The following is a 20,122-nucleotide window of genomic DNA, read 5'->3' as shown; positions in this document are numbered from 1 at the left end:
CGCTGCCCAACCCCCGCCGAGTTAACACTAATCCTCGGGGGAGAGCAGCCTCCCGCGGTGGGGGAACAGGTCTCCCCGCCCTGCCCAGCCACCCACACCCAGGACCGGCCGCGGCTGGCCGCGCCACTTCACCCCCTGTTGCGCGGGGTTCCAAGGAGAAGGCCCGGTCACTTGGTAACCTCGGCCGGGGTACGGCCGAGGCTTAGCGCACGCACCTGGCTGCGGAGCAGGGTCTGGCCTGCGGGTTCCAGGCCCATGCTGCGCAGCGAGGGGTGGTGGAGCAGGAGACTAGGAGGCAGTCGGGGAACTGCACCCCGTTTCCACCACTAGATGGAAGGGCGCGCTGTTGTGACCTTCGGGGTTTTAGGGTCGGAATCTGTGCAGATGTTGTGCACAACTGTGGGGCCTTTTACGTTAAAAGACGCCCTTGCCACCCCGCTTCGAAGCAGTTTAAAATCTTTCTTAGTTTAAAAAAATTTAAACTACCCGGGCGCGGTGGCGCGCTCCTGTAATGCCAGCGGCTCAGGAGGCCGAGGCAGGAGGATCGCGAATTCAAAGTCAGCCCCAGCAATTTAACGAGTTCCTTTTCATTTAAAAAAAAATGAATGTGCGGCAGGGACTCCTGCGCAGTTCTAAAACTTCACTTTCGAGCCTGGGAAATGAAATGGTGCAGGCCACCTTCTGGTAGTGTTTGGGTGGTGTCTGGTGACTGGGAAGAGGAAAGAAGTGCCAGCTCACCTTGAGAATACATCTTGGCTTTTTTTTTTTTTTAAAGCTTTATTGAGATACAATTTACACATCATAAAATTCAGGAGTTTCAAGTGTATACTTAAAATTTAAAACGTATTTAGTGTGTTTACAATCATCAACGAATCTAACTTTAGAACACTTCCATCAGCCCCAAAGAAGCCTTGCGTCCATCAGCAATGAGGGGTCGGTCATCCACCTTTCCCTCTCCCCAGCCCTGAGCAGCTACTCACATACTTTCTGACTCTGGGGATTTGTTCATTCTGGAAGCTTCACATAATTGTGACCAGGTAATATGGTCTTTTGTGTCTGGCTTTCCCTCCCAAGAATCCTTTTTTGGATTCATCCATGTGGTAGTATGTATCAACGCTTGGTTCCTTTTATATAGCCCAGTGACATTCCATTGAATAGATATACCACATTTTATTTATGTATTCATCAGTTAATGGACATTTGGGTCACTCCACTTTTTAGCTATTATAAACAATGCTGCTATGAACGAATCTTTGTGTGGATATATGTGATTTGAGTAGTTACCCAGGAGTGTAGTTGCTGGGTCACTTGGTAACTCACTGTTTTAACTTGAGAAACTGCCAAACTGTTCTAAAGCAATACCGGGATTCCTGTTTCTTCAAATCCTGGACACTGTTTTAGTCTTTTTGTTGCTGTTGTTGTTGTTTTGGCTTATGACCATCTTAGCGGGGAGGAAGTGGTAACATTGTGGGTTTGATTGGCATTTCCCTAGTGGTTAAAGATGTAGAGCATCTTTTCATGTGTGTATTTGTATGTTTTTGGAGCTGTGTATCAGATTCTTTGTCCAACTTTTTAAGTGTTTTTTTTCTTCTGTGTTATTGATCTGTTATTGAACATGTAAGGTACTCTTACATCTCTTTAAAAACACAAATAAGACGTTTCTCCAGACCAAGCTATAGAGTGGAAGGAAGCTCAGGACTTTGTAGTCATGTGGTTTGGAGTACAAACCCAACAAGGGGCTGGGGTTGTAGCTCAGTGGGAGAGCACTTGCCTAGCACGTGTGAGGCCCTGGGTTGGATCCTCAGCACCACATAAAAAAATAAATAAAATAAAGTTCTTGTGTCCATCTGCAGGTAAAAATAATATTCAACACAAAACAGGCTTCTTCTCCATTTGTGAACATAGATACTAAGTGGTCTTGGAGAAATGACCAGGTCATTGTCTTTGAGCCTCTAGGACTTAAAATGGGGACGTGCTACTCCATGAGGGTTAAATCAACATGTGCATTAGCTGCTTTGCCATAGCAGGCCAGTAAAAGCATTTTACAGATTACTGTTGGGCCTTTGTTTGGACGGTCTTGGTGGCCGCCCTGTTCAGGAAGCCATAGACTTTTCCAGGGATTGCCAGGAAATCAGGACTAACACCTTACAGCCCACATTCTGCCCATAAACCTCTTGGGTTTTATTCATCCATATCTAAGTCTTTTAATTATCTTAACCACTTTTCGTTTTATTTAGATTTATTTGCAGCTACAGCCATTTTCTCCCACAGCTGGGAACAATTTAGAGGAAAGCATTTCTGTTTTATTCTAAAATGTAATGTTTTAATTTATATTTCGTTTACGGTAAAGGAAAAATACAGCTTTAGAATGACTTTGAGTCTCCTTATTGGTAGGAAGAGCTCAAAGGCTTTGGGGTTGCCTCTGTGTCTTCTATAAATTCGAGCAACTCATTTGATGACCCTGAGCTTCGGGTTTCTCATTTATAAAGTGGGAAAACAGGGGCAGAGTACTTGCTTAGCCCTGGGTTGGATCAGGGAGACGCCACTGAAAGCCACAAAAAAAGATCACGGGGGGGGGGGGGGGGCAGCCGTTTAGAGCGCTCTCACTGCGTGGCGGGGCTCTGAGAGCCTCGTCGTATTTTGCCCTCGTGATCTGGGATCTAGGTGTTTTGATCCCTGTCTTGCAGACAAAAAGTGACAGGGCCTTCATGCTGGTGTTGGAGCTGCGTCTGCCAAGCCCCACAGCCGGCTGCGTAGACCAGCCACTCCGCAGGTGTGGGGCCTGGGTTTCCTGTTCGCTGCTGCAACTCGGTGGCTGGGACCACACTTGCAGTTTTGCAGGTCAGAAGTCTGATACGGGTCTCACGGGACTAAAATCAAGGTGTCACCAGGCTGCGTTCCTCCTGAAGGCTCTATGGGAGGGCCTGGTTCCTTGCCTTTTCCGGCCTTTGGCTGGGGCCTCCCTTCACCTTCAGAGCCAGCGGCGGAGTCCTCAGGCCGCATCACTTTGGCCTTGCTTCCGTTCCCCTTGTCTGACTCTCCTGCCTCTACACATTTGAGGAACTCTGGGATCTGTGCAGAGCACCCTGTTGTAAGGTCAGCTGATTGGCCACCTCAACTGCCCCTGCCCGTGATCCCAAACAGGTTCACAGGGCCCGGGGATCAGTACACGGACCCTCTGGGGCCAGAATCCCCTACCTGCCGCAGAGCCTTTCGGGGTAACCCTGGCCGCCTCTACCCGGGCTGCTGGGATTGCAGGAGCCCCGTGGGAAGGCAGGGGCAGCCTGTGAGTCCCTTCCCTTCGCTGATGAGAAAGCCTCCCCCAGGCCCACTCTGTTGTCCTCCTGTTCCCACCGCACAGTGTGCAGAGCTTCAGAGTGACCCCACACCTTCTGCCTGTCGCTCCTGCCCCTGAGTGTGCAGAGCTTCAGAGTGACCCCACACCTTCAGCCTGTCGCTCCTACCCCTGAGTGTGCAGAGCTGAAGGGTCACCCCACACCTTCTGCCTGTCACTCCTACCCCTGAGTGTGCAGAGCTGAAGGGTCACCCCACACCTTCTGCCTGTCGCTCCTGCCCCTGAGTGTGCAGAGCTGAAGAGTCACCCCACACCTTCTGCCTGTCGCTCCTGCCCCTGAGTGTGCAGAGCTGAAGGGTCACCCCACACCTTCTGCCTGTCACTCCTACCCCTGAGTGTGCAGAGCTGAAGGGTCACCCCACACCTTCTGCCTGTCGCTCCTGCCCCTGAGTGTGCAGAGCTGAAGGGTCACCCCACACCTTCTGCCTGTCGCTCCTGCCCCTGAGTGTGCAGAGCTGAAGAGTCACCCCACACCTTCTGCCTGTCGCTCCTGCCCCTGAGTGTGCAGAGCTGAAGAGTGACCCCACACCTTCTGCCTGTCGCTCCTGCCCCTGAGTGTGCAGAGCTGAAGGGTCACCCCACACCTTCTGCCTGTCGCTCCTGCCCCTGAGTGTGCAGAGCTGAAGGGTTTGACAGGCCTGGTACAGTAGTGGCCCTGAAGCGGTCCAGGAAGTGTGGGTGCTGGGGCCTGACTGTCTCCATGATGCCCGGTGTGCCCAGTGTCTGCTGAAGGTGAAACTCGGGTCCCCTCTCTTCCGCCCTTCCTGGGGTCACCCACATCTGTGTCCCCTGTCACTGCTGCGCAGACCTCGCCAGTTGTAGATGGACACCATATTTTTATTTACTTTTATGTGGTGCTGGGGATCGAACCCGGTGCCTCCCATGTGTGAGGCGAGTGCTCTACCCTGAGCCACGACCCAGCCCCCCAGAGGGCTCTTGTTAACACCCACATGTGTCCACTCTGGTTAAAACCTGTCACCTAGGCCTCCCAGCAGTGGATCCGCTGTGGCCGCCTGGCTCTCCTCTCCGGCTCCTGTGCTGGTCCCCTGCCTGGGCTCCTTTCAGCCTCCCTCCTGTGCGCCCCCTTTCCCTCCCACCCCTCAGTTCAGTGGTACCTGGAGCGCACAGCCCCAGCGTCCTGCAGCGTCTAGTCCTCATTGAAAGCTCTGGGTCCCCCCAGGCACAGGACTCGCTCCCCCTGGAGAGTGAGCTCCTGCTCTTGTCCCCGGCCTGCTCTGGACACGGAAGAGCATCTGTGGAGGGATTGAGTGCAGTGCGATCATTCCGTGCTCCTGAGGAGTGTGTGTGTGTGTGTGTGTGTGTGTGTGTGTGTGTGTGTGCATGCGGCACATTTTCTCTGTCCGTCATCCACTAGTGGACACCCAGGTTGTTTCCGTACTTGGCTGTTGTGAGCAGGGCTGTACTGAACACAGGAGTACACACACACGTCTCCATGTGGCGATGGTTGCGTTCCTAGGAGGGATAGTGGGTCTATTTGGATATTTTCCTTCTCTCTCCCTCCTTCCCTCCCTTCCTTCCTTCCGTCCTTCCAGATTGAATCAAGGAGTGCTGAGCCGAATCCCTAGACCTTTTCACACATTTTGAAATTGGGTCTTGCTAAATTGTTGAGGCCGGTCTGGAATTTGAGGTCTTCCTGCCTCAGCCTCCAGAGCCCCTGGGATCACAGGCGCCTGCACTGCGCAGGTCTCTGTGTGAATGTTTGAACGTGGAAGGGAAGTGAGTCGCTCATCGCGTGTTTCAGCTCCTCTGGATCCTCTAACCTCCTCCCTGCCTTTCGGGGGTGGGGTAATGGGGGTTGAACCTAGGGCTGCTGGACAAGCACTCTGCCACTGAGCTGCATCCCCAGCCCTTTTACTGCTGTTTCTCTTCTCAGAATTCAGGGAGACAGAGACGAGGCAGCCCTCTTCCACGGGACGTCTCTGAGGCTTTCCTCAGGCTCAGCCAGCAGCTGCTGCTCTCTCCCTTGGTTTTCCCATATGCTTTCCCAACCTGCTAGTGAGTAAGAGCTCTGAAGGGGCAAGTCATAGCTGCAGTTGGTGGCAGGGTGACACGTGTCACAGTTGCCCTGGGTTTTCGCAGTTTGAACACTAAACCCTCACCCTGGACGCTTGGCCCCCTACTTGCTCTCGCACCTTGGATGACTGATCAGCCTCCGGTGACTTTGGATTGGGGCCTGTGGGGAGGCATCTTCTTTGGGGAAGGGACCATGTTGGGGTTCAAGTTGGTGCAGGGCGTGGTCTGGTCTCAGCCCAAACGCTACTGTGTCGTGTGTGCAATGAACCAGCTCAGTCCCCAGGCTGTGATGGTGGGGCTTAGGGAGTGGAAAGTCAGGAATTATATTTTTGACCCTAGGAGTTTTGCCGACAAGCCTAAGAGGACTATAGATATCTAGTAAGAATCTCGGCAGTACAGAGAGTACATGGGAGGAAAGTGGAGGTGTAATCCACTGGAGTACCCCCCGGCCTTTGGTTTTTGAGTGTCCACTGGGTGCAAGGTCTTGCACCCAATGTTCATCTTGCATAAAGGGAAATAATTTAATCTTTGCATCACAGAGCTCAATCTCGAAAGAAGAATGAGAGAAAGGGAACTTAGTGGGTCGCTGGCGGAGTCTGTTTGTGTTGTTGTGATAAAATACCCGAGACAGAGTACTTCATAAGGAAAAGAGGTTTGTTTTGACTCATGGTTTTGGAGGCTGAAAAGTCCAAGTGAGGATGATCACACCTGGAGAGGGCTGTGTCACATGGAGGATGGCGTCACACAGTGGAAGCACTTAGGACAGCAGCAAGGCCAGCACCTGGAATGGCCCTGCTCTGTATCAACTTGCCGTCATGGTAACCAGCTCTGCCCCATCTGCTCACTGCTGTGAGGAGGGCGTTAATCCCTTCTGACCCAGTCACCTCCCGCCAGGCCCACCTCTTAAGGGTCCCACCACCTCTCAGTACATTGGGGACCCAGCTTCTAGCTTGTAAGCCTTTAGACAAACCCTATCCAAACCACAGCAATCCCCTGCTGCAGACCAGACATCATTAAAGCATTTCCTGATCTGTGCGTCTTCTCTGCCCAAGTTGCATCTTTTAATTACACCATTTAATTACTTCTACCTATCAGACCTGCTTTGGGAAATAGGCTAAGTGCTCCACCAGGGTGACTTGACTAAGTTATCATTATTACTGCACGGTGAGTGGTGTCTCCTCCTCCAAGATGAGGCAGCTTAGGATCCCACGTCAGACTCCTTAGCCAAATACGAAGACCAGGTGGGCGGTCGGCTAAGAGTTGAATCCAGTCCAGTTGTCCTCAGTCCCGTGTTCTTGTCTTGCACCAAACCACAGACCCCATAAGACAGGAAAACCAGTGGCCACAGTAACAGATGGACCTGGGGTGTTTCATTCAGTGAAGACGGAAGAAAACGCCATGGGAATACAGAGCGTTGAAGAATTTACTGAGACCCAGTAAATGAAATCACATTCCATCAAAGGGGGAGTCGTGGAACCTGATAGGAGGGTGGGTTGGGGCTGGTTCCCTTCCCTGGATTGGCAGGCTGGCGCCACCCATCAGTGTCCAGTGAGGTGGGCAGAGGGACTTCTGGGCATGGCTTCTGCCGTTTTCTGGAGGGGACAAGGTGCCTGGCATTTCTCTGGGGAGGGGTCTGCCTCCTCTCCCCCTCTCCAGCATGCCCTGTTTCAGAGCCCAGCACCCGGGGCTTGCTTGGCCATGCACCTGATGGTTTGGATATTACTTATCCCCCCAAACTGCCGTGTTAATGCAGGAATATCAGGGGTGAAATGATTGGATTGTGAGAGCTGTGACCCAATTGGTCCATTTCTGTTTGGATGGGTGGTCATTATAAGCAGGTGGGGCACGGCTGGAGGAGATGGGTCACTGGGGGCATGCCGTGGAAGGATTCTCCTTCCCAGTGACCCCTTCCAAGGCTGTCAAAATATATAGAATTGGGCTATTCTGAACATTTCGTATAAATAGAATTTTGTGTTTTCTTTCACTTATTGTGATGTTCTCAGGGTTCATTCATGTAATAGAGTGTCTCAGTACTGCATTTTTTATGGCTGAATAATATTTCATTGTATGGATCTACCACATTTTGTTTATTCATTAAACAGGGGGTAGACATTTAGGTTGTTTCCGTTTGGGGCTATTATGAATACTGCTACTATGAACATTACTGCATAAGTTTTTATCTAAACACATGTTCTAGTTCTCTTGAGTATATACCCAGGAGCAGAATGACTGGGTCATGTGATAATTCTGTATTTTATTTTTTTGAGGAACTGCCAAACTGTTTTCCAAACTAGCTGTACCCATTTTACATTCATGGCTTTAATGTATAAGGACTCCAATTTCTTCATTTCCTCACCAAAATCTGTTCTAGTCTTTTATCATTATTATTATTATGGCTATCTGCTGGACATAAAGTTTATCTCCTGTGGTTTGATTTTCATTTCTTTAATAATTAATGAGCATCTTATTATGTGTTTATTGCTCATTTGCATATCTTCTTTGGGAAAATGTCTATTCAAATACTTGGCTAATTTTTAATTGGTTCATCTGTTTATTATTATGGTTTAGATATGAGGTGTTCCCCGAGAGTTCCTGGTGGTGCAGGAATACTCCGAGGTGAATGGTTGGGTTGTGAGAACCCTGGTCTAGACAGTCCAGTCCCAGTTTGAAGGGACTGGGTCATAACTGTAGGGAGATGGACTTCCTGGAGCAGGGGGGTCACCGTGCCCTGGATGGCTGCCTCCTCCCTGTACCTCCTTCCTCTCCCTCCCTCTCTTCCTCCCTCCCTCCCCTGCCCTCCCCTCCCTCCTGACCCACCAGGAGCTGAGCTGCCGCCTTCCCCAGGCCCTTCCCCAGGCCCTTCCCCAGGATGGTCCACCTCAGCTTGGGCAACGGAGACCTCTGAAACCACAAGCCCCAAGTAAACTTCACCTCCTCTAAGTTGCTCTTGTTGTATATTTTGGTCACAGTGACACAGAAGCTAACTAAATAAGTCATAAGAGTTGTTTTTTTTTTTTTTATATAGATTCTGAATACAAGTCCCTTATCAGATGTATGGTTTGCAACTATTTTCTCCCACTCCGTTGTCTTTTCACTTTCTTGATAGTGTCTTTTGACACACAAAAGTTTTGACTTTGGATAAAATCGATTTTCTCTTTTTTCTTTGGTTGCTTGTACTGTGGGTATTAGACTTAAGAATTCTAATCTAAGGCAACGGACTGTCTAAACGGATTCCTATGGTTTCTTTTAAGAGTTTTAGCTCTTTTTGTGGGTGTGGTACTGGGTATAGAGCCCAGGTCCTTGAGGACCCTAGGCCAGCACTCTGCCACTGATCTACATCCCCTGACTTTTTAAAAATTAATTTTTTATTTTGAGACAGGGTCTCACTAAGTTGCCCAGGTTGAATTTGTGATTCTCCTGCCTCAACCTCCCAAGTAGTTGGTATTGCACCACTGTGCCTGGTTGATTGTGACTCTTTTATTTATTTATCTCTCTCTCTCTCTCTCTCTCTCTCTCTCTATATATATATATATATATATATATATATATATATATATGTGTGTGTGTGTGTGTGTGTGTGTGTGTGTGTGTGTACTGGAACTTGAACCCAGGGGCACTCTACCAGTGAGTTAGTTTTTTTATTTTTTGAGACAGGGTCTTACCAAGTTGCTAAGGCTGAATTTGAACTTGGGACCCTACTGCCTCAGCCTCTCGAGTCACTGTGATCACCGGCATGTCCCACCAGGCCTGGCTCTATATTCCTTTGTGAATTAATTTTTGTGCATAGGGTAAGGGATCCAATTCCATTCTTTTGCATGCAGATATTCAACTGTCCCAGCATCATTTGTTGAAAAGACTGGCTTTCCCCACGGAAGCATCTTGACATCTGTATCAAAAATCAACTGCCCAGACTGGGCGTGGTGGTGCGCGCCTGTAATCCCAGTGGCTTGGGAAGCGGAGGCAGGAGGATCGTGAGTCCAAAGCCGGGCTCAGCAACGTAGTGAGGCCCTGTCTCTAAATATAAAAAAGGGTTGGGGATGTGACTCAGTGGCTCAGTGCTTAGGCACACTTGGGCTCAATCCCTGGTACAAAAAAAAAAAAAATCAACCTATCATAAATATAAAATTTTATTTTGGATTCTCATTCTCTTCTGTTGATATGTTCATCTGTTCTTATAACAATACTGCATTTGCCTATTTGAAATCAGTCACTCTCCCTCCTGTTTTGGGACTGGGGATCTAAACCAGGGGTGCTTAACCCCTGAGCCCCAGCCCCAGCCCCAGCCCATACTCTTGAACCACTAGTTTGCTTTCCACCCTCACCAGTTTTCTGAAACTCTTCTTGCAGAGTTTTCCAAGTCATCTTCCTGAGGCCATCGAATAAAATACCTTCGAATATCTTCGGTTTCCGTAATCATGACAGATCTAAAAATCCTCTCACAGGAAAATATTTGGAAATTGAGGCTAAAGTATAAGAAGCACCAATCTTAAATGCACAACTAAGAAAGTAAGGAAAGTTAAACACTCAAAATACGCAGGTGACTGAGAATAGGAAGCACTGGCCACCATCCTGGGGTCTTGGCCTGCCTCAAAAACCAAAGGACCTGGATTTTAACAGTCATTTGGGGACAAGAGATAAGACCTGGGTTTGTGTGAGAGGCCAGTAGTAACAAAAACCACTGGAAAAGCAGGATTCTTGAAGGGTCAGACCCTCGGTGAAAAGTGGACCATGAAAACCCTCACTAGCCCAAGGCGGTGTTAACCCCTCCTGTCCCTCTGCCCTGGCAGGCAGGGCCGGTAGTCTCCCCAGGACCCTGTAACAACAGGCACGGCTTTGTGTGTCTGGGGGCTTCCATTCATATTTCCTGAGTGTTCTGGGAACCTTCAAGCTCAGAATTAATCCTTTATAAAATTAAAAATCCAATTGTGAAAGAAAACCCTCTTAAAGTGTGAATGGAAGGAAACTTCCCGAATCTGACAGATAATAGGATAACGGCTATAGGAAACATACAGAAAACATGAGAAGTTTGGAAACAAAAGCATTTTTAAGTCGAGAACAACAAGATGCAAATACTTAGGTCTCCTCTTCCTCTGTTTCAGATCTTCCATGAGAGGTCTTCGTCAGATCAAGGAGGAAAAGGAAGAGGAATAAAAGGTGTAAAAGTTGGAAAGGAAAACACAAAACTGTCACTATTTGCAGAGAATCGCCCCAGTGGGAAGTCTCAGAGAATCTTAGGTGTGCTGTTAGGATTCCTGAGAATTAGCAGGGTAGTTGAATAAAGATCAATGTCCCAAAGTCCACTGCATTTGTATACAAGAGGAACCAGGAATACAAGGGGGATAGGCATAAACATGATGACAGTTGTATACGACATGTACACAGAGAACCATGAGACTTTATGAAAGACATTAAGGAAGGCTTGTATAGACAGAGAAGTGACATGGAGAAGAGAAGACTCAGTTTTGTGGTCCTTAGAATGATCTATGGGTTTAGTAACATTTTGATCCAAATACCCCAGCGTTTTCCAAAGAACTGGACAAGCTGATTCCAAAATTTGCATGGACCAGAAAGTTGCACGGAGAGCCATTCCTTTCTGAAGAACAGTGTGGGAGATGGAAAGAGGGAGACTCCACTCCAGGAGAGATGACCTCAGTTGGGTGGCCTAGGTCGCTCATCAGAGAAACAAAACGGAAACCCAGGGGTAGAGCAAGACGCCTGTGAATTCTTGGGTGTGTGTGTGCTTAAGAAACAGGTGGAGTTGAAAATCAGCCAAGAAGGGACTATTTTATCAACTCATTCCGACATTGGGTTGCCCACACAGGGAAAATGAAGCCGGACCTTTCTTTACCTCATAATAGGCACAAAGTGGATTCCAGGTGGATGGAGGACTTCTTAGAGTCAGGAAACATCATTCTTTGTGATGCAACTTTTTTTTTTTTAGTTTTATTGATTTTATTGTGATGCAAATTTGATAGCTTTCTCTTTGAGATCAGGTCGAAGCTAAAGACAAGGACTGCTGCTATTTTGGTCCATATTTGTCCTGGTGGCCTTGGTCGGTGGCAGTAAGGCAAGAAGAAACCAGAACTGGAAGAGGCTAAGAGTATAGCTCTGCAGCAGGCCCGCGCTGAGCAGGTACAAGGCTCTGGGCTCCATCCCCAGAACCCCCCCCCCCAAAAAAAAGGATCATTAATTGCATTGGTATGTGACAGCATAAAGCCATGACTTTCGATCATCGTCCACAAGGGAGATGATGTACCTGTCTCCACTTAGACAACTCTGCCGCCCCCAGCCGCCCCTGCCCGTCTCCCCTCCCCACAAACGGCAACTCTGTTTCCTTCAGGTCCAAAACCTGAGAGTCTTCCTATGCCTCACATTTTTCTTGCATTTCATGTTCGATCTGTCAGCAGGTCGTTATGACTTTACCTTAGAAATAAATCCAGAGTCAAACAGTTGTCAAGGTGGGAGGCAGAGAGTGGAAAATCTCTTTGAATTTGCAAACATAAATGGTGGTAGGATCAGACAGAGTTGGTGTCAGGTGGGGAGGAGGAGAGGAAGGAAGGATGGAGGGAAGATGGACACGTGACTTCTCAGTTTGCCTTAGGTGATTATTTTGACCTTAGGGATATGCATTTCTTTATTATATATCTTTATTTTGTTTATTTTTACGTGGTGCTGAGGATCCAACCCAGGGCCTCACACGTGCTAGGCAAGTGCTCCACCACTGAGCCACAACCGCAGCCAGCCATCATTTTCTTTTTTCTGTTTTTCTCTTTCTGTTTTTTCTCTGTGTGTGTGTGTGTTTTGAACCCACAAGCACTGTACCCCCAAGCTACCTTCCCATCATTCTTGAACTTCATGATCCTCCGGCCTCAGCCTCCCAAATGGCGGGGATCATAGACATGGGTCACTGCACCTGGCTTACAGAAGCATTTTCAAATTTAAAAAAATTGAGTATTTTAAAGAATTTTTAAATTTATTTAAATACATGAAGTAGACTGAATTTTGACACATCATACATACATAAAATTGTATTTTTAACAAAGGGGTTGTGGGGCCGGGGTTGTGGCTCAGTGGTGGAGCACTTGCCTACGTGTGTGAGGCCCTGGGTTTGATCCCAGGTACCACATAAAATAATAAAATAAAACCAAATAAAATAAAGGTATTGTGTCCATCTACAACAACAACAACAAATTTTTAAAAAAGCATTGAAAACAAGTTGGTTACATAACCAATCAGGTGTCAGAGGAAAGACTGAGTCCAATTGACCTAAGAATAGACGATTTTGACTATGTATCCTCATTAGGAGCTACCACACTAAACACCTGCAAAGAAACCTTACTGCTCATTAAGTGGTTTTGTTGCTGGTAGTAATACTGATACTGCATTTGAACTTTCTACATGGTTAATGTGGGATTAAACAAGTAACGTTAGGAATCAAGATCTTCAGCATTAGAGAAAAGATTAAAAAACAAAATCAAAGTGAAGTAAAAACTGTGTAAAACTCATATGTGAATCAAAATCCCCAAGATAACATGATGGTCTCCTTATTAGAGACAGATATCTTCTCGCTCTCTCCATGGAAAACTGGGGCTCTGGAAACCCAGGGGCCACAGTCACCCTAGCTCCCGGATTGTGTTCTTCCCCCAGGGGAACCAGGCTTTCTAGGGAAATGGCCGGTTCCGTGTTTGGAGCTGACAGGTCATCAGAGGCGACGGAGGTTTGAGTTGGGCGCATGGGCACACACCCGGGATCCCAGCGATGTGGGAGGATGAGGCAGGAGGATGGCAAGTTTGAGGCCAGCCTCAGCAATTTAGCAACATCTTGCCTCAAAAGATGAAGGCCTGGGGATGTAGCTTAGTGGTAAAGATCTCTGGGTTCAATCCCCAGCACCACAAAAAATGGATAAAATCGGGGTGTGGGGTCCAACTACAGCTGAAAAATAATTATTAAAAAAAAAAAAGAAAGGCGATCCTGTCCCCTTCAGTCTAGGCTAGCACAGCAGTCCAAGTGAGCCTGTGAGTGGCAGAGCAGAACTTGCCCTCTTCTCGTAGCCTCTACCGGCTTCTCTTCTCACTTAGGAAGAGTCGGAACACGAGCTGCTTCCCTGGGCTGGAATGTCCTCTGCCTTCCCTGCTGGGTCCTCTGCAGCTCCACTGACCTCCCTGTTGGGCCTCCAGCCTGCCACAGGGCCTTTGCCCCCTGCCGTGCCTTCTGCTGACCACGCTCAGCTGCCAGGGGCTGCCTTCTCAGAGGGCCCTCCCTGGCAGTCTGTAGAGGACACCCCCCGTTCCTCCTGATTCATGTGTCTTCAGCGCATCGCTGTTAAACTTACCAGGCGCCTTGGTCACTGCTCTTACTAATTCCTTTCTTCCCCAAGAAGGTGAGCCAGGAGGGGGGTGCTCTCCTTCACTCTTTTACTTCTGGATCTTTTCCCATCTTAGTTGGCCTTCTCTGCAGTTCTAGAGCTAGACTGTGGTCTGGGCCATAGTGTTCAGAATACTCTGTGTCTCCTTTTGGCTGTCCCTAAAACATTCCCAGCCCAGAGCAGGCAGGTGATAGATGTTGAAGGGATGAGAGGGAGACAGTGAGGATGAGGAGGAACTTTCCCAGGGGCCTAGCGACCAAGGAGAGCAGGAAGCCGTTGTGGCAGGAGGAGGATGTGGGGCCTCGGGCTTCTGAGCACCAGGAGTGGGGTATCGGAGCTTGCCCACGTGCTCCTCCAGGGCAGCAGAGGGGAGTGGGGGGGACGCAAGAGAGGGAGGCCAGAGGCCTGGAGAAGGCCCCGAGATGTCCTGTGCAAGGGATGGTCCGGATGCGAGAAGGTGGCAGGAGGGGACACAGACCCGAGCTTGTTCTTTATTAACCAGGATGAGCAGTCATCCTCAGTCCTTTTCATCGTGAGACAGGGTCTTGCTAGGTTGCCGAGGCTGGCCTTGAACTTGCGATCCTCTTGCCTCAGCCTCCCGGTCAACCGGGATTAAAGGCGTGGGCCACCGAGTTGGGGAGTCGCTTCTCTTTTCTCAGCAAATAAAAATCAAGGTGATCAGCTGAGTAGCAAGAGTGAGTGGAAGTGGTGTGCGGTTTGTCTGGGGGAGTCGGGGCTCTGCTGCTGAGGAACGGTAGTGGCCATGTGGGGAGTGCCACACCAGGAAGAGAGCGAGTGGCACACCCTGGTATGTGAGTCAGGGAAGCGGGCATCAGGGACATTGTGCATGGGGGGGGGATGGAGAGAAGACAGGGATAGAGTTGGGTGGCCGGAGGATGGCAGGGTGGCCGGGTGCAGGATTCCAGTCCTGGGGAAGCGGGTGGGTGAGCCAGAGGGTCAGCAGGAAACAGGAGAATGGGCGAGGCTGGGCTGGGGCCAGGGGGCCGTGCTGTGGGTCTCCATGGGCTGGTGCGAGCCAGGAGTGAGAGCTGAGGTGGGGCGGGATGTGCTTGCCGGTGGCTCATTGGTCATCCACGGGATTCTGGAAGCACAGTCAGGGTGGCCGACAGCTCCAGGTGGCAATGAGGGCTGTTGTGACAGCACCACTGGCTGTTCCCCCTGGGACACACTGCAGTGCTCAGGCCAGCCCAGGGGAAGTGGCTGGTACTGGACTGTTCTTTCTCTGCAGAAACATCAGTTTCACACGATTCAATGAATAGTTCCCCGTTTCGCCATCTCAAACAGCTCTGTGGCGTGCTTGTCCACACATCTCTGTGTACAGTGTGCGAGGGTCTCCGGCCGTGCCTGGGCGTGGGACCTCGGGGACACACAGCAGCACACCAGCGTCACCAGGAAGGGGAGTGACTTGCACTCCCTCCAAACCCACCGTGTCCCTCTGTTCTCCCCAGCGCTTGGCATTGTCCGGCTGTCGTCAGATGCTGATGGACCTGAAATGGGTGACCACTGTGACCTCTGCCGGTCTGGTACCAAATCAGTGGTTCCTCGGCTGATTCACAGCAGGCTTGAGATCTCTCAACAGTGCGGTTGGCGATGGGGGACTGAAGGGAGGTGCTGTGAAGTGAAACAGGTTTTGTGTTTCTTATCCACTGAGCCATGTCCCCAGCCCTTTTTATATTTTACTTAGAGAAGGGTCTCACTGAGTTGCTTAGGGCCTCACTAAGTTTCTGAGGCTGGCTTGAACTTTCCGTCCTCCTGCCTCAGCCTCTGAGCCCCTGGCTGGGCCCATGACCTTTACAGTGGATGTCTGTGCTTGTGTTGTGGTGGTGGGGGGATGGATGAGACTTCTGTTTTGCTTATGTGCAGTTTTTAGATATTCTCCCAATAAACATTCAATGTTTTTGTAATTTAAAAATCCTAATCAATTATTTTTATTATTAAAATGAGATATAAAAGAGTCTCTATGGAGCACAAGGCAATTTTAGCTTAAATGTACCAAGCAGTCTGTCAAATCAATAATTGATTAAATTTTTTTTTTTTCAGTAAATAAGTGAAACTATGAAGGAGCATCAGGAAGAAATGTCACAACTAGGGCATGCCTCCAGGTCTCCTGGCCTCCCGTGATAACTGCTCAGTCGCAGCGCTGTCTGCTGGCGGGATGCCCTCACAGGGACTGAAGTCCAGGGGTGAGAAGACGTGGGCACGGGTGAGTCTGTGGGTATTTGTGCGTGTTGGGGGAGGGAGAAGGGTTTTTCTTTCCTGTTGTGCTCAAGCACGTTTTCTGAAAACTAGGGCTTCCTGCTGAATGCCACAGAACAGTTCTTGACCTTGTTTGTATATTGAAATCATCGGAGGAAGCCAGGCATGGTGGCACACCCCTGTCACCCCAACAGCGCGAAGGCGGAGGCAGGAGGATTACAGTGAAGGCCAGCCTCAGCAACCTATCGAGACCCTGTCTCAAAATAAAAATAGAAAGGGCTTGGGATGCAGCTCAGTGGTAGAGCACCCCTGGGTTCCATCCTTAGCAAAGAAAAAAAAAAACTATAATAAACAAATAAATAAAATAATCTTAGAAGCTTTTAGAAAGTATGACTGCCTGACTCCCACCCCCAGAGATTCGGATTCTCTTTATCCAGGGGTGAGCTCAGCATTGTGTTGGTAGTTAAAAAACAAGAGGAACGTTAACTCCCCAGCTCAGTCTTGCCTGCACTCGGAATTAAGAACAATTGCTATACAACAAGGGTCAGTGAACTTTCTGTGGTGGGTCAGGTTTTATTTTATTTTTATTTTAGACTTTGAAGACTTCACTGCTGTACATACTCAGCTCTCCCAGTGTGGAAGGAGAGGAGCCGAAACACAATAAGGAAATGCATGTGTCTGCTGTGGTTTCCATAAAAACCGTATTTTTTTTTTTAAAGGTGGTGGACTGGATGACCAAGGCTGTGGTTTCCTGACACCTGCTAAGATACAAAAGTATTAAATAGTTTTTTATCTGAATAATGGTTAAAGGCCAGGTGCAGTGGCACTCACTGTAATCCCAGTGCTTGGGAGGCTGAGGCAGGAGGATCGTGAGTTCATAGCCAGCCTCAGCAATTTAGTGAGGCCCTAAGAAAATATAGTGAGACCCTGTCTCAAATAAAATAAATAAATAAAAATTTCTGGGGATGTGGCTCAGTGGTTAAGTGCCCCTGAGTTCAATCTCCTTGTATCAAAAAAAAAAAAAAAAAAAGGTAAATCCTCAAGAGAAGAAACTGTGGTTTTGCATGATATAATGGAACAATGTAGGATTTGAAGTTTGAAGTGAGCAGCCCTGAGTGCAAATCCTAACTGCAAATTGGTTGTAATCTTGGAGAAGTCACTCAACCTCTCTGGTCCTTATTTTTATGTCTCTATGACAGTAATAATGTGTGCTTCACAGAGTGGTTATAAAGACCAAATAGAAGAGGGTATATGAAAGCACTTCATAAACTGAAAATGCTAAGCACACATTGCTTGTTCTCACCAATTGTCTGTTGCTCAGCATCTGAAGATTCATATGTAATAAACATTAAATATTTAAAAGTACAGCAAATTAGAAAATTTGAATTTAAATGTAATAGAAGCTGGGGCTGGAGAAAAAAAAGGAGTTATACATAATGCATTTCTATTTTTTCACCACCAACCAAGTAACTTTGGATTAGTAAAAGCTGCTTTTAAATTGAAAAGGGTATAAATATACAATTTTCCAAACAGAGAGTTTTCCAGGGAAGATGCGTTTTCATGATGGTTGTGAAACTTTACCACCACAGTGTGCTGGTGGGGAGCTAGGGAGGGAGGGAGTGGGGACGGTACAGGTAGGGGCTGGAAGAGAGCAGAGCAGGGGGCACTGGGGACCTGCCTGTGACCTTCAGGAAAGCTCTTGGGGTCTGGTGGGAACAGAAGCCAAACTGCAGCCATCAGGGGAGGGAGTAGGCGGGGAGGAAATAGAGGCATTAGGTGGAGACAGTTCTTTCTACAAGTTTGGCAGAAAAAAGAAAAAAATAGGGCGTAACTCAAAAGGGCAGTTGTGTGTGTGTGTGTGTGTGTGTGTGTGTGTGTGTGTGTGTGTGTGTACCGAGGGACCCAAGTGAGCAGAGCAGGTTGGGAAGGAGTGAGGGTGGACAATGTCCAGAGACTGGGGAAGTGACCATATCCCTGGGCAGTGGAGGAGGAGGAGGAGGTGACCACATCCCTGGGCCATGGAGGAGGAGGAGGAGGAGGAGGAGGAGGAGGAGGAGGAGGGAGGAGGAGGAGGAGGAGGAGACCACATCCCTGGGCAGTGGAGGCCAGGCGATTGCGGAGACCAGGGGAAGGGAAGCCTTGCAGAGGTGTGGAAGTCACTTCCTCCTGGGGGCCCACCCTGAGTACCTCTTTCTTTCCAAATCCGGGGTCAGTATCCATCCTCTGTGCTCCCATAATTGTCTGTACTTCCTCAATGAACTTAAATGAAATGGCCGCCAACGAAACCGTCTGTTCACTGGTCGCCCTGTCTGCATCCCTGCTTAGCTGTTGAGCGTCCCTGAAGGCAGGACTCAGATCTAGGTCTGTTGCTATCTTTAAGCACGTAGCACAAAACCTGGCACATGCCGCAGTGAACATGAAGATGAGAATCTGTCCAGGTCCTCGTTAAGCATGCGTTGGATTGAGTGCAGATCAGCTGGTTCAGGATCCAGACATCAGGCACTGGTGGTGTCACCTGGTCTCTCTTCTAAACCTGCTGGTGAAGGAGGAAATTCTAAAGGACCACAGCGCCCTCCGTGTCGCAGAGTCCAGCACGGCTGCCAGTGGTGACGACCGTTCTTCCTCTGTTTTCTTTGGGAAGCAACTCCTTTCCTCTCTGTCCATTTTGCTGATGTCCTGAAGTTGCAGACTAGCCCGGGCCACTCCCAGACCCACACCTACTGGGAGCTGGCAAAGGGACAGCCAGGAAAGCCCCTTTCCATATTAATGCTCTGGCTGGGCACCAAGGCCATCTTGTCGATGCAGCCCTGGTTTACAAGTTCTGAGCCCTGGGTTTAGTTGGCTTATTTTCCTTCTCTGTGTCTGACTTGAAGTAAGTGATTCTGCCACCCTCTTCCTCCTCCTCCTCCTCTCCTCTCCTCCTCCTCCTCCTCTCCCTCCTCCTCCTCCTCCTCTCCCTCCTCCTCCTCTCCCCCCTCCTCCTCTCCCTCCCTCTCCTCTCCCTCCTCCTCCTCCTCCTCCTCCTCTCCCCCCTCCTCCTCTCCCTCCTCCTCCCCTCCTCTCCTCTCTCCCTCCTCTCTCCTCCTCCTCTCCTCCTCCTCCTCTCCCTCCTCCTCCTCCTCCTCTCCCTCCTCCTCTCCTCCTCTCCCCCCTCCTCCTCTCCTCCTCCCTCTCCTCCCTCCTCCTCCTCCTCCTCCTCTCCCCTCCTCCTCCTCCTCCTCTCCTCTCCCTCTTCCTCCTCCTCCTCCTCTCCCCTCCCCCCCCCTCCTCCCTCTCCTCTCCCCCCTCTCCTCTCCCCCCTCCTTCCTCCTCCTCCTCCTCTCCCTCCTCCTCCTCCTCCTCTCCCCCCCTCTCTCTCCCTCCTCCTCTCCCTCCTCCTCCTCTCCCCCTCCTCCTCCTCCTCCTCTCCTCCTCCTCCTCCCCTCCTCCCCCCCTTCTCCTCCTCTCCCTCTTCCTCCCTCCTCCTCCTCCTCCTCCTCTCCCCCCCTCCTCTCCCTCCTCCTCCTCTCCCCCCTCCTCCTCTCCCCTCCTCCCCCTCCTTCTCCTCCTCTCCCTCCTCCTCCTCCTCCTCTCCCTCCCCCTCCTTCTCCTCCTCTCCCTCCTCCTCCTCCTCCTCTCCCCCCTCCTCCTCTCCCTCCTCCTCCTCTCCCCTCTCCTCCTCTCCCTCCTCCTCCTCTCCCCCTCCTCCTCTCCCTCCTCCTCCTCTCCCCCCTCCTCCTCCTCCTCCTCTCCCTCCTCCTCCTCTCCCTCCTCCTCCTCTCCCTCCTCCTCCTCCTCCTCTCCCCCTCCTCCTCTCCCTCCTCTCCCTCCTCCTCCTCTCCCTCCTCCTCCTCCTCTCCCTCTTCCTCCTCCTCCTCCTCCTCCTCTCCCTCCTCCTCCTCCTCCTCTCCCCCCTCCTCCTCTCCCTCCTCCTCCTCTCCCTCTCCTCCTCTCCCTCCTCCTCCTCTCCCCCTCCTCCTCTCCCTCCTCCTCCTCTCCCCCCTCCTCCTCCTCCTTCTCCTCTCCCTCCTCCTCCTCTCCCTCCTCCTCCTCCTCCTCCTCTCCTCCTCCTCCTCTCCCTCCCTCCTCCTCCTCTCCCTCTTCCTCCTCCTCCTCCTCTCCTCCTCCTCCTCTCCCCCTCCTCCTCCTCCTCCTCTCCCTCCTCCTCCTCT

The sequence above is a fragment of the Urocitellus parryii genome, chromosome 11, assembly GCF_045843805.1.
Source record: "Urocitellus parryii isolate mUroPar1 chromosome 11, mUroPar1.hap1, whole genome shotgun sequence".
In the NCBI taxonomy this organism is placed as follows: Eukaryota; Metazoa; Chordata; class Mammalia; order Rodentia; family Sciuridae; genus Urocitellus; species Urocitellus parryii.
The sequence above is the reverse complement of the archived record's forward strand: the minus strand, read 5'-3'. Positions refer to the sequence as shown.